The sequence below is a fragment of the Gorilla gorilla genome, chromosome 10 (genome assembly GCF_029281585.2).
Source record: "Gorilla gorilla gorilla isolate KB3781 chromosome 10, NHGRI_mGorGor1-v2.1_pri, whole genome shotgun sequence".
Taxonomy (NCBI): domain Eukaryota; kingdom Metazoa; phylum Chordata; class Mammalia; order Primates; family Hominidae; genus Gorilla; species Gorilla gorilla.
In genome coordinates, this window is record NC_073234.2 from 149,952,523 (window position 1) to 149,968,367 (window position 15,845).

A 15,845-nucleotide genomic window follows, 5' to 3' on the forward strand; every position below is an offset into this window, starting at 1 on the left:
AGGGTGTGTTGAATATCTAATTGTCAGCTTAGAAGCTTCATTTAATTTGATGTCAAACTCTATGACATAAATGAAGCCAACAGAAATGTTTGTTTAGGTGATTTGGATCAAGAGCTTGTTTTAATTGATTAAATGTTATTTTAGGTATTTAACGTTATACCGGTATAAATGCTATTTGTTATCTACAAACCATAATAGTAAATATGTAAAAAATGTACTTTTCTTTATCTAATTGATAGTTTAGCATGTGCAAGGATAAGATTGTGGAGCAAAGAACAGCTAAGTGTGTAAGAGAACTTGCATCCGTATGACTTTCCCTTTGTTTTTGCAGGATCGTTTATTTATTTGGAGGCACAGCGCTCCCCCAGGGTGGCCAAGCTTGGAAGTCCTGTTCTTACAAAATTGCTCACTGCCTCTACCCCATGTCAGGTAATCAACTGTTCTGAATTTCCACTGGCCATTCTGTGGTTGTAAATCGCTGAGCTTGGGTTACTCTGCTAGTAAATGCCCGCCATGTTTTACTAGCACTTTAATAATGAATTAAGAGATTTACATGCGCTATTTCAACACAAAATGCTATGTCCTTCTAGAAGACCATTTGTAACACATAACTGGCACCATTCTTTTGAGGGCTATTAAAGCTTTCTGTTATTTTATATTCTTTTCACACAGCCATTTCAATAATCTAAAGCTGTGGATACGTGTTGCCAAAATTTTTGGCCAACAATGTACATTGAGACAAATAAAGTCAGTTAAATAAGTGTTTGTTGAAAGAAAGACAAATGGAAATGATTATATTTACTGAAATTTGAGTTTTTTAAATGAGTCCTCTGGTGCCAGGCAAACACAAACTAAGGAGTGAAATACCCATTTTATTTCAGCAGCATATTAGAGAGGATGGACTAGTTAGACTTGGTTCAAGTCTCTTTTGCCACTTTCTAACTGTGGCTCAGACAAATTGTATATTCCTTTTGAGACTCAGTGTCTACACCAGAAACATACATGATTGTATGGATTAAATGTCAGCGTTTACATTGGAAGCATACACGATTATATGGAATAATGTCAAGGATTAAAATGTGATTAAATAAAGCACCTGGCAAAATATTTGGTACATAGTAGGTAAACAATGTTTGTACCAAACATTGGTATATATGTACCAAATATAATGTTAATTCAGTAAACATAATTCCTTTGCTTTCCATAAAAGTAACACCTAAATCAGAGGTCTGTATTCAGCTTGTCTTATTTTCAGTCCTTTTGAGAGCTCCAACATGCCTCTCGGCCCTTAGGATTTCAGCTAATTTTTTCGTCTTTACTTATCAGAAAATAATGAAGAGATCAATAGTGCCACACAGTAAATTCATTGCCTGTAAGTGTAGTGTTAGAGCAGTTTACTTGGGCATTCCTGGTGATAAATGACATATTATTCCGAGGTATAAACCTAATTATACTTTCAGTTTTGTATAAGTCTAAGTGGGAGTGCCCTGAGTTCTTAATAGTGGTGTCCATAGATACTTTCTTTTAAAATCCTAAAGATACTTTCTTTTCCTTTCTTTTGTTTTTTTTTCTTCCCATTTCTTTGTGAGAATAAGAATTAAAGCAAATGCCTGGTCTCCATTTCCATTTTATCCAAATGCCTTTTACCCATTCCCACCTCTTTATTTTAATTAAATCCTATAATATAGACAGAAAAAGAGAAAGATAGATATAGAGTGTTTTTTTTTTTTTGAGGAGAAACTCCAGAAGCACTTCTTCTTTGAAAGTACAAGCTAACTTAGATTTAATTCAAGGTCATACATTAAAGTGATGAGATCACAAATGTTAGATATATAGAAAAAATTGAATGTAAAGGAATATGATGTGTTAATTCTGCCTGCTTTACAGAAATTTGAAGATCTTAAGAGTGTATTAGAAATTCCTATGACTCACCTAGAGTCACTGAGAAATCATATGCATGTATATGATTTTAAAATGTAATCTACCTTTCCCATCATTGTATGCTTCCCGATAGCCATTGATTTGTGGTCACTGGGATTGAGTTTCAGTTTATCATTGTTTCCACTTGAGGACACTTAATTTTTGCTTAAATTGGTAACTTAGTTGGGGTTGGGGTGTTATTTAGGTGGGGTCTCAGTGAAAATGCTGTCATGGACATTTTGGGTGCTTGGTAGTTTATCTGAAAACCAAGGCTTCGATCTCTAAAGGCTATGGATACTGACTTAATGGTTTGCCTTGGTTTTTGAAAAACTGAGACTGTTTCAAGGCGCCACTGCAGACTGCCAGAATAGATATTTGTTTTTCACGCTTTTCTCTATGTGCTTGAATTTTAGGAGTCTTTGAGTTAGCAGGAAGGATATTTGAGTTACCTTGTAATGCTTTCCAGTTTAGGAAGTAGGAGTAGACTGTAGGAGAATGTTATTGATAGTCTGAGATACACATAGCTAAGGTTCTCAGGATTTTTCTAAGACTATAATATGAATTTTTTAATAAGTTTGTGGCAATATGTGATATTTTCTTTTTCTTTCTTTCTTCTTTTTTTTTTTTTCCTGAGACAGAGTCTCACTCTGTCGCCCAGGCTGGAGTGCAGTGGCGCAATCTGGGCTCACTGCAAGCTCCTGCCTCAGCCTCCTGAGTAGCTGGGACTACAGGTGCCCACCACCACTCCTGGCTAATTTTTTGTATTTTTAGTACAGTCGGGGTTTCACCATGTTAGCCAGGATGGTCTCGATCTCCTGACCTCGTGATTCACCCGCCTTGGCCTCCCAAAGTGCTGGGATTACAGGCGTGAGCCACCGCACCCGGTCGATATTTTCTTACATAAAAGTTACAGAATAAGCAAACAAAACAAATTCTTACCTTCTTGGGTAACTGGAAAATCTAGCCAATCCTCTGAATTGGAACGTATTAATAATAGTGCTTTCATGGAACCAATGTTCTTCATTATAAGGTAGTAGAGTCAAGCAGTGATATAACCAGTGTGGGGTACTTTGATATGATTAAAGCCTTCATTTTCTGAAATTATATGGTTTTTTTTTCCTACATAATCCTAGCAGACTAATACAGTTAAGAATTTTTTCTTTTTTTGAAAGGAATTTAAAGCAACTTGAGCTTTCTCATGAGTTGCCATTTCTAACAGCACGATTTTAGGGCCATTTTGCATGGATTACCTTGTACTTTATATGTGGCCAACACATGCCATCAGCATGGACAATTGTTCTTGCAGCTAATCATTGTTCAAGATGCGGACTTTAATTTATGCTTCAAAAGTCCTTTCAGCCACTAGTGGAAAATTGGCATTTTTCTTTGAAATACAAGGTAGGACAAACAGAACACGAGGAAGCCCAAAGCTATTCTATCTTACTGCTGTTGAAATGCTGTTACTGTTTACAATTAACTAGGAAATGTAAAGTATGAAGGGGATTAATGTGGGTACTAATATTTTCTGAGTTTTCATATTTGAGTTACTGTGTAAGTAACATAATCTCTTACTTTTAGGACTTCACAATTAAATACAGGAAGATGGATAATATGAAGCTTTTGCTTTCAAAGTTAGTTTGTATGTTCATCTATTGATCTTTCTTTTGTTTTTAATTCTCCAACTTGTTTTGCAAGTACATTAATATTCCTTCAGTAAAAGATAATTCATAGATTGTTTTACAAATATGAATGAGAAAGTCAGGACAAAGGTAGTTGAAACCAGAGATAGGTTGGATCCCAAAGTAAAGTTTATGAGGGCCAGCCTACACATTTGAGTCTGCCAATGCAGAGAGGGCCACATGTGGTTCAGATTCAAGGAAGTAAAGAGAAATAAACAAAACTGAAAATAGTTCTTCTGAGACTTCTCCCGAGTGTTTGCTATATTACCAAAGTAAACATTATACTTACGATTCAACACATATATATTGCTTATCTATTGTGTGTTGATCACAGTCCTCGATGCAGGGAATATAATGACAACAACCTAAACACATGCTTGCTCTAACAAAATGTTGTTTAGTGGGGGATACTGACAGCAATTCAGTGTAAAATGCTGCAAACTACAAGAGGGTGAGTCCAGTATAATAATAACACTCTACAAATCTCTCTCAAAGAGTTTTAAAAGGCCATGTCTTACAATGTCCCCAAAGTAGGACAATGAACTGGAGTCAAAGAACAATTTAGAAAAAAAGTAATTTTGGATCATGTCCTGCAATGGTGCAGTTGTGCTCTATTCCCTGGTCATTGTGTTTAATCCAAAGATCAATGTTAGAATAGCTGATGAATTCTAGAGGAAGCAACAGTCTACAGAGGAAAGGGCGAGCAGGTGCTCTCTCCAATCTGTATATCAAAGCACATAAAGATTAATCATTTAAATGGGAAAAACAGATTCTGTTTTATTGAAGATTCTAAACCTCAACATAAGCTTGTTCAGGAAAAGAATGCCCAGGAAAAAGCATAACTGACTAGGAGCCATAAAAATCACTATGGTAATGGTGAGGGATGTGTGTGTGTGTCTGTGTGTTTATGTATGTGATGAATGATCCCCTCTTTCAATATATACTTATTGCCAGCTGAATTTTGAGGAGCTATAGATATCTTAGCTTGTTTTTTTTTTCTTTTCTCCCATTTATTTATTTTGCTTTTTTGGCTATTCTTGTCCTTCTGTATCTTCGTATTCTAGATCTTATAAAGGTGCAGCAAGCGTGGCAATAAGCAGACTGAGAAGGCATAAAGGGTCTGATGTGAAGCAGAGAAGGCAGAGGTGGCTGAGGGTTTGGAGTAAAATCGAGAATGGCCATGAAGATCTGACCAAGGAGCTCTGAGATTGAGAAGGAATTAGAACAAAGTCCATAGGGAAGTTGAGAAAATTGGCAGAAAATTTGAAGAGGAGGGTTTCAACAGGAGATGATCAAAATTAAAAAAAAAAGAAAGAAAGAAAACAGAAAAATAAGGAAGAGTTCATTTTGAACCTCTGAATCATGATCTTGGGTGTCCCAGACTGAAGTATCAGAGAGCCCAAGGTCCCAGAGGCACTGTACAGACACGAGAGCCAATGGAACTAAGACTATCACCCCCTCTCCAGCTTAGGTACTCATCCATATGCAGTAACTGGTGTAAATCACCAGATGTTCTTTCCTTTGGTAGTAAAATATATGATTTAATGTATACATATATATTTTTTTAAAATAGAAATAATTTAAAATCATAAGGATACAATTAAAAATGAAATAATTGGAGCTTCCATTTTTATCTTCAATATTCAGAAAGAACTGTTTGTTGGAAACTTTTTTAACCACATGAAATTCTCTTGAATGCAGTGATTCAAAGTCTTGAATAGTCATACTATATATAAAATCTGCCTTAGTGGAGACCCAATAAAAATAAAAGCAAGCCCTTTTTATTAACATTTTACTTAACTTGTTTTGAATGAAGCAGGCATGCATCAAGAAAATTTCCTTTAAAAATGATCAAGTAGTAAATAAAATTTGAATGTTTGATGTAATTTTCACTTACATGCTTTGCAGACCTGTTTCATGCAACATTCTGGGATGATGGACAATGTTCCCTATGTTAAGTATAGTAGCTACTAGCTACATAGAGCTATTGAGCATTTAAAACAACTGAGAGGCCGGGCACAGTGGCTCTGGCCTGTAATCCCAGCACTTTGGGAGGCTGAGGCAGGCGGATCACAAGGTCAGGAGATCGAGATCATCCTGGCCAACATGGTAAAACCCCATCGCTACTAAAAATACAAAAATTAGCTGGGTGTGGTGGCACGTGCCTGTAGTCCCAGCTACTCTGGAGGCTGAGGCAGGAGAATCACTTGAACCCAGGAAGTGGAGGCTGCAGTGAGCCGTGATCACGCCACTGCACTCCAACCTGGGCAACAGAGTGAAACTCTGTCTCAAGAACAACAACAACAACAACAAAAACAAAACCATAACTGAGAAAATGAATTTTTCACTTTGTTTAATTTTAATTAATTTAAATTTAACAGCCACACTATTTTCACAATTTTTTAGTTATGCTCATTATAATTAAATGTTCATTTTCTTTTGCCACTCTTCCTCCAAAAGACTCAAAGGTCCCTAAGGACCTGTAATGCCTTATACATTTTTTTGACATAGAATAGATTATCTTTCTTCCTCTCTTTCCTCTCTCTCTCTCTCTCTGTTACTTTCTCTATATATATTTCTGAATGTTTATAAGCATTTACTGACAGTCTTCTCATTTCTTTCTTCTTTTTTTAATGCAATTAACTGAATACTTAGAAAATACAAATTACTATAATAAGTTCTGTGAGGAATTTATGACACGTTTCATGATTTGGAGTTTAAGGTTTAGTGTTCTGCTACTGGCATGTACCAGGTTGAGAGGCACAGAGTTTCCATACTTGAGTACTACTAATGTGAAGTCACAGCTTGTATCAATAACTTAAAATTGATCATTAGAGAAATTCAAATCAAAACCACAATGAGATATCATCTCACACCAGTCACAATGGCCATTATTAAAATGTCAAAAAATAACATGCCGGCAAGGTTGTGGAGAAAAAAGTATGCTTATACACTGTTGATAGGAGTGTAGATTAGTTCAACCATTGCAGAAAGCAGTATGGCAACTCCACAAAGAGCTAAAAGCAGAGCTACTATTCCACCCAGCAATCCCATTACTGGGTACATATGCCTACAGTACTAGAAATTTTTCTACTGTAGGTCAGGTGCAGTGGCTCACGCCTGTAATCCCAGTACTTTGGGCAGCTGAGGTGGGTGGAGTGCTTGAGTCCAGGAGTTTAAGACCAGTCTGGGTAACATGGTGAAACCCTCATCTCTACTAAAAATTTTTAAAATAATTAGCTGGGTGTGGTGGTGCAAGCCTGTAGTCCCAATTACTGAGAAGGCTGAGGTGGGAGAATTACCTGAGCTCAGGAGTTTGAGGCTGCAGTGAGCCGTGATCATGTCACTGCACTCCAGCCTGAACAACTGGAGTGAAACACTGTCTAACCAAAAAAAAAAAAAAAAAAGACATCATTCTATCATAAAGATACATTCACATGTATGTGAATGGTCATTGCAGCGCTATTTACAATAGCAAGGATATGGAATCAACCTAGATGCCCATCAATGACAGATTGGTTAAAGAAAGAGTGGTACATATGTACTGCGGAATATGCAGCCATAAAAAAAGAACAAGATCATGTCTTTTGTGGGAACATGGATGGAGCTGGAGGCCGTTATCCTTAGCAAACTAACACAGGAAAAGGAAACCAAATACCGCATGTTCTCACTTACAAGTTGGGAGCTAAATAATAAAAACAATGAACACAAAGAAGGAAACAACAGACACGGGGGTATACTTTAGGGGGGAGGGTGGAGGAGGGAGAGGAGCAGAAAAGATAACTATTGGGTACAATGCTTAGTACCTGGGTGACGAAATAATCTGTACAAGTCTCCGTGACACGTGTTTGCCTATGTAACAAATCTTCACATGTACCCCGAACCTAAAATAAAAGTAAAAAGGAAAAACAATGAATTAAAAAAATTTGTGGGCTGTATCAATAACTTTTGTTCAGTGATTTCACCCTCAAAAATTCAAAAGATAATGGGACATTCCTTGGTATTTAATAACTTAAGAATTTAAGTCTGCATAATGCAAATTCTATAAAAAAAGTAAATTAAATATAAGTTCTGAGCTCTTATCCCATTGACTACGGATCCCGTTGGCATTTATACTTAATACACTATTAAAATAACTTCACACTGGTGATGTACTGAGTGACAGTTTGACAGCTCAAAATTCTGATGGGACATGCACATCTCTTGTACAACTAGGTTTAAAGCTCTGTTTTGCATATTTACAAGCTTGGGACATAGTGAAATTTACAGCAGGGATCTAAAATGTAATCGCAGTTGAGAAACATGAATCCTCTCTTTCCATGGAATTTAATTAAACATTTCCATTATTTTTGTTTCTAACTCACCTGTCAAGGTGTGAATTAAGGTAAGCACAGTAATAAAATCTGAAATGAAATAAACAATCAGAATTTTTAAATCAGGTGGTCACAATTAAGTGGACATTGATAAAAATGTGTACCAAATAGATGCTTGGTGTTTTAAAATGAACATTTTTTTTAAAAAGCATTTAAAACCTTTTTTTTTGGTCAACATTCATCACTGGAATTGGGTCCCAACAGTGAAATACATGGCTTGCCTATATATGCACTAGTATCTGTCCATGTATCAGTATAAAAGCACAATGATGAATGGGAAAACATCTTTAAAAAAGAATTTAAAATATAATGAACCTGAAAAAATGTCACTGAATCTAAAGAGAAGTATTCCACTTTTGTGAGACCTCATCTTTAAATGTTGGGTTTTTCTTTAAAACATACAGCCTTAGGACCTGTTATATGATAATGAGAAGAAGCAAAAAAATTTGACTGCAGCATACCTGAACTTGTTTCAATGGAGGTTTTGTGGGCATATTTTACAGAATGAATCATCCAGACAACAATGAGGGAATTAATTTTTGCCTCACACAGCTCCAGGTACTTAGAAAGTGGTCAGTAAATATTGGTTGAATCAATAACAGTACGCAATTTCATGTTAGGGCTACTGCCATCAGCACCTGGCATAATCCTCTCTATTCTCTTCACTATGTAGTTAAGCCATCAAACCTTTAGATTGTGTCATTATTGATGGTGAATAGGAAGTGAAACGATTAAGCCTCCCTACCCTCAAAGAATGTTGTCTTACTTGGCTCAATTATTGATGAACAGTATCCTGTGAGCTTCCCCGTTATTTGTTAATGCTACCACAGAGACTAAATTGATATAAAGTATTAATTACAGTTTTTAAAATTAACCTAAGAAAATAATTTTTAAGGAAAGTTTTTCTTGTTTGAAACATCAAGTTTGTATAGTAATACTTGATTTTGTAACGTTGAGTCTCAACGTGTACCTCTCATATTTGTAAGAAGCCAGAGAGAAGGATTCTGGAAACTTCCATGGAAACAGTGGTACTGCCCATGACTGGGTTACACATCTGGGGGAAAGGAGAATTGAGAAGATTATATTTAACACAGAAGTTGTTTGGAATATATATATATATTTTTGTTGTTGTTGTTGTTGTTGTTGTTGTTGTTTGTTGTTGTTGTTTTGTTTTGTTTTGTTTTTTGAGATGGAGTCTCGCTCTTGTTGCCCAGGCTGGAGTGCAATGGCGTGATCTCAGCTCACTGCAACCTCCCCGCCTTCTGGGTTCAAGCGATTCTTCTACCTCAGCCTTCCCAATAGCTGGGATTACACGCATACACTACCACACCCGGCTAATTATTTTGTATTATTAGTAGAGATGGTGTTTCATGCCTGTAATCCCAGCACTTTGGGAGGCCGAGGCAGGCAGATCACCTGAGGTCAGGAATATTTCAAATTATAGGAAAAACTACCAGAGACAGGTCAATGGAATATTTATATCATTGAAAACATGTTTTCAACAGGTGCAGTTTTGGTATCATTTGTCTCAACATTCAAATCTCTCAGTTTTTACAAGAACGTCTCTAGATGGAAACTTGCAAAAGCAAGGCAAAATAATCATATTCTCCGAATCTCAGTGGAGCCACGCAAAAATTGATCTCATTGCAGAAGCGGGAGAATCTACTCTACCTTTTCAGGTAAGCACATACGAAATTAATACAACTCAACAGAAGACACTTATTTAATGCTAATCCTTTCAGATAACAATATAACACACATAGCTCATACCTTTTCAGGTGAGCACATATGAAATTAATACAATGCAACAGAAGACACTTATTTAATGCTAATCCTTTCAGATAACAAAATAACACACGCAGCTCATGAATTTATTCAACATTAATGAAGCAAACACATTCAGAGATCAAACACATGATCTGTGATGAGTAGAGAGGTTGTTTTGACTATGCACTTAAGACATGTGTAGAATAGTAGCAAAAATGGAGATAAGAAATGAATAAGATGGCAGAGAGAAGAGTAACTTAAAATCATTTCTAAGTGAAGACATTGGATTATATGATGTAGTGAAAAAAAGTCTGACGTGGGCTGTAATATTTTAATCCTATTGCCTCACTTTCTGCTGCCTGGTAACATTGAGAATGTTATCCACCTTTGGGAACTGGAGGACATTATACAAAGTGAAATAAGCCAGGCACAGAAGGACAAATATGGCAGGTTCTCACTCATGTGTGGGAACTAAAAAGTTGATCTCATGGAGGTAGAGAGGAGAATGGTGGTTACTAGAGGCTGAGAAATGTGGGGAGGAGGAGGTTAGGAAGGGAGGTTTGTTAATGGTTAAAAAATGTAGTTAGTTAGATAGAAGAAATAAGCTGTAGTGTTTGATAGCACAGTAGGGCAATTATAACAAGTTATTGTGTATTTCAAAATATTTAGGGGATAAGATTTGGAGCGTTCCCAACACAAAGAAATGAGAAGTGTGTGAGGAGATGGTATCCCAATTACCTTTATTTGATAGTGACACATTATATGCATGTATCAAAATATCACATTTACCCCGTAAATATGTACAACTACTATGTATTAATAAAATATAATAATAAAAGAAGGCAATTGTATCTTGTCAAATGGGTGTTCTAATTTCTACCTTCCTGTATATAAGTCTTCTGGATGACATTTGAAAAGAGCTATTTTGGAAACTAGATTGGATGGAGTGGAATATGGTGGAAAGCACACTGTTTTGGAGTCAGTGGTCTGAGTTTTAGTCTCTGCTCTGCTCATTGGTTGCTAAGTGACTGTGTAAATATTGTCTTTGTGCATCAAATTTCCTAATGTGTGAAAACCAGTGATGATAAAAGCAATACTCCAGGGGAGTCTGAATATTAAAGATAATATAGCTAAAATGGCAGCCATGAACATGGGCTCTGGAAACTTGGGTTCAAGTTAAAGGGTTGGGGGTGGTGGCTCATGCCTGTAATCCCAGTGCTTTGGGAGGCTGAGGCGGGTGGATCACGAGATCAGGAGATCGAGACCATCCTGAGTAACACGTTGAAACCCCACCTCTACAAAAAATACAAAAAATTAGCCGGGTATGGTGGCACGTGCTTGTAGTCCCAGCTACTCTGGAGGCTGAGGCAGGAGAAGCACTTGAACCTGGGAGGTGGAAGTTGCAGTGAGCCGACATGGCGCCACTGCACTGCAGCCTGGGCAACAGAGTGAGACTCCATCTTAAAAAAACAAAAACAAAAAAGTGTATGATTATAGGGAAGTTACCGAAGCCCTCCATGCCTCTTTCATTAGTGGGGTGTGAGGATAATAGTTGGGGATTTAAGGTCATCTCATCCTCATTTCTGAACAAATTGAGATAAATATAGAGGTTAAACAGGTAGAGAATACATATTTTGGAGCAGATGGCTTTAGAATGTAGAGTCACTTATTTAAAATAATGCTTGATCTTAGAATAAATAGAATTACCCAGAGGACATTGACTGTGCTGGAGAAATATAGAGCTCATACTCTAGGCAAAGTCTCTTACCTTTAGCCAGAGATAATATCAGTGTGCATGCCTCCTGAGGACAGGCTGGCTCCCAATAGTGGGTGTTGAATGGGAGAAGAGGATGAATCGAGCTCCCCCAGGTTACTCTTCTAACTTCACAGTCAGGTAAATCTTCCTCCTCCCACGGAGTGAGGGGTAAGTAACAGCAATGCTACTACAGTGAACCACCTCCCCATGAAAGCAGGAAGACTAGGGCATAAGCATCAGCTGTAATCAATTACTGTTCTCTACTTTATACAGTTATTGTGAGGATTATATGGTGTATACTTGTAAAGCACATGGAAGCAAATCTGGCACAAACACATAATTCAACTGTTTTTATTGCTGTAGTTATTCCTTGGATATTGTCTGGAAATAGTAGACACTCAATAAATCTTAGTGTTCTCTGTTTTATAAAGGGAATTCCCGCTTGATCAGAACTCTAGGCTTGATCATTAAAGGCTTCTTTACTCAGTGAAGGTCCCCAACGTCCCTTCTCAAAGATCAATTTATTCTATTCTCATATTTAATGGACAAAGACGTCATGAATACTAGCAGCTCTTAATTGGGAAGCATTTGACACAAAGGCTGGTCATGGAATCATTTTGGTGTCAATCTCCATTGCAAGGAGCAGGGCAATGAAATCAGAACAATTTGATCTTTTGCCTCCTGCATTTATATTCTATAGAAAATTGTTTTCATTCGGTTTGCTTTTAGTTAGAATGAAACTCACCAAGAAGATCGTTCAGAGTTTGTCATTAATTGACATATTGAGAAGAAAATAGAATGTCCTTTCTAGCAGTAAGTAATTTAGAAATATGAGTTCAAACACATGCCATTTCTGTCTACAGCTGGAAGCTCTCATGGACCCATCAGCATTACTGAAGAGTTTCAGTGAATGCAATTTTTGTTTTCTCTTTAATGTTCTCCTTTTTGGATATAGTAATGGTTTTGCTTTGCAGTGCAAATGGAGACTATCCCTTATTATCTGGGGGCATATTAACTAGTTTGTAGATGGGCAGTGGTTTGGTTAGATTCTGTGATTTGGCTGCAATGGATGTGTGAGGGTTTCTAACCCAGCCCTGCTCCTCCCTCTCCCTTCATCCCCCTGCTGGTGGCTCAGCACCTTGTGTTGCTTTTTCTCTCCAATCAGCCTCAATGCTGAGTTCTTTCGAGGCCTCAGTCACATTGAATTCACCCCAGAGAAGCTAAGACTTTTCCTCTGTGCCTCCCCACTTAATCTGCCTATGAGTTGGCTACAGCACACATTTATTTTGGAAACTACAGATGAGTAAAAGAAAAATAAGAAAAAAAATCCCCTCACATTTCACTCTCAAGAAGCCCATGACAGCCCTATAATACCCAATCAGCAATTTAGAAAATTAAGTTTGGAAAGCAATAAGCTTTTTAAAAATGAGTTTAGAGGCAAAACCCAAGCTGCCCTGAACCACTGTGAGGCCTTTAGACAGCTGATTTCATGATAGGTTTGATTAAACAGTGCTGCCCCCAATCTCCCAGAGGGTGTCATGTAATAAACACTTTCGGTGTTATGTTACCATTCTCAGCTCTGAGCTATTCGCATTTCAAAACTCGTCTGGCCCCAGAGACTTTAGATAAGGAACTGTGGACTTGCATTGATGTTCTGCTGTGAATCAGTCTGGATTTTATACATACACAATATATAAAAATAGATACACTTGCACAGATACATACATGGTAATATTTAATCCATGAGTATTGCATATATTTACTATTAAATATTTCTAACTAGTAGTTAAAACAGAGAGAAACAAATACCTAAATACAGCTCAGGATTAACTAATGTTAACATTTTGTTTGCTTATAATGTTAAAGTTTGTTTGCTTATGAAGATGCAACTTTTATCTTCCTTGTATCTCTCTCCATCCCATTTCTTATCCTCTGCAGAAAAAAAAAGATGCTAATATTATGCTGGCTTTAACCTGATTTCTCTGGTTGTATTTTTAAAGATATGAAAATATACATGAGGATTCTAGCTAGGTACAGTTCTACTTTGTTCTTTTATCGACAACAAATGAAAAAGATATTCTACCTACAAATAGTTAATCTAGCTTTTTAAATATTCAAATATTTAAAGTTTGTCTTCTTGGATATAGGCTAGGATTTAAGATTAGTAGCCTGAATCATTTAAGGGTGACCTTAGTCATTGTCTAGCTTTCAGTTCCACGTGACTAAGCTCTGAACATATTTATACAGTACAGTGTAATCCAGTCCAAATATTGGAAAGAAGAAAGACATCAAATCACGTGACCTCTGTGTTCCCTTTTAGCCATGAAATTCTGATTCAGTGTGGTTCTTTTGATGTCAATTGTAGACAGTATAACACAATACAGATTGCTTTGGGTTTCATAGCTAATAAGCACCCCTAGTTAGGTAGGGCATTTGCTCTTCCTGCTGGCAAATAATTAGGTTTACTGTTTTCTCTGTAAGAACAGCAAATTAATGACATTTCAATATTCCCTCTATTTCTTGTGAGAGTTTATTGGAAAAATTTAGGTGAAAGAGTTAATAGTATTTTTCAAATCTGTTTTAACTTGGCCTGCTCACTTGCTATGTTCAGCTTTTCACACAAATAGATTCTTTTAATATTTCTTTTCCCCCCAACTGTTGTGCTGTTTTAGTATCTCAAGGTGGCACTTTTTCTGAGTAGTCCATTGATTTCAAGTTGCTCTACTTTCTTCGAGCTTCCCATTAAAATGTAATTGTATCATATTTTAGATTTCATTTTGAAATGAACCTTTTGTGAAATTTCACACAATGATGGATACCATGTTCTCTCTTTATCGGAGTCAATGATATAAATCAATAACAATTTCCTGACATTATTTGACGATTCAGTGAAGGGTAGGATTCATAACACAAAAGTAAAAGGTGATCGAGTCTCCGTAAAGTTGCTGTGTCCTTGGCCTGCATAATCTAGAGCTGCATGAAATCTTGTTTCTCCAGACAGCCCTATTCTGCAGCATCCACTAAAGCCCAGTTATCTCTTTATTTCATTAGAGAGATGCAGGACAGTATAATCATTAATGGCTCAGCTTACATATTTTTCTTACTTGACATGTGACATTCAACCAATTACTTCTATTCTCTAATCTTCTGTTTCTTTCACCTTAAAATAAGACGAAAATAGCATCATCTTCACAGGATTAAAACAAGTGAATGTGACTGGCATATAGTAAGTGCTAAATAAAAGGTGGCTGCTGCTCTTATTATTGATACCATCATCATTCTTCAAAAATTAATATATTCCTACTACTCTCTACTCCTTCTTACTATATCTCTATTTTCTCTTGGATTCATATTCATTTTTTGCTCCTGTTATTTTTTTTGAAAACAAGATTTCTATGTTAATTGCGTATTTGTCTGGAAAAGCACCTGAGTTTTGCACTTGTAAAAAGTAATCACTTGATTATGAACATTTATGAATTTTTGTGGTTCCTAAAAGCAAGAAATTATTTTGTTCATAGAAGCGAATAATATAATTGAATAAAACAAAAATCAACAAGATCCCAAAAAATAGTTTTAGAAGAGTGAGTCATCTAATTCAATTTAAAATGTAAATTATTCAATTACCTTGAGAATCTTATCAAATAAGGTTTTCACTCTTCCTCCATCTGTGGTTGAAACAGCTCTTCTGAGTGACCTCTTTCTCACTTACTGATTGCCAATTGATGCTGACTGTAGTTCTGAAAGGGAATTGGTCACAACATTTTATATTTATATATATATGTATATATATACACACACACATATATATACACACACACATATATATGTGTCTATGTGTGTATATAAATACACATATATGTGTCTATGTGTGTATATAAATACACACACATATATATGTCTATGTGTGTATATATATACACACACATATATATGTGTGTATGTGTGTGTATATATACGTATATACACGTATATATACGTATATATACATATATACGTATATATATACATATATACGTATATATGTATATATACGTGTATATACTTATATATCATATAATATATGATATATATATACACATATATGTGATATATATATCATATATACATATATGTATATATATATCAGTTTGGTTATATATATACATATATACACATATATACACACATATACATATATACACGTATATACGTATATATGATATATATCATAATATATGATATATACATATATGTGATATATATCATATATATGTATATTTACATATATATGTGATATATATCATATATACATATATGTGTATATATATGTTTGGTTATGTATATACATATATACACATACATATATATACA

The 15,845-nt window shown here is 35.9% G+C and overlaps 1 long non-coding RNA gene across 1 annotated transcript; it reads right to left on the bottom strand.

Annotated features, from left to right (window-relative positions):
* Positions 1-7,417: 7,417 nt before the first annotated feature.
* On the bottom strand, positions 7,418-11,638 carry LOC129525838 (uncharacterized). The gene is made up of 3 exons (XR_008670348.1): positions 11,508-11,638; positions 7,964-8,002; positions 7,418-7,483 (listed from the first exon to the last, which is right to left on the bottom strand). It is a non-coding gene; the product is annotated as an uncharacterized lncRNA (long non-coding RNA).
* Positions 11,639-15,845: the final 4,207 nt, after the last annotated feature.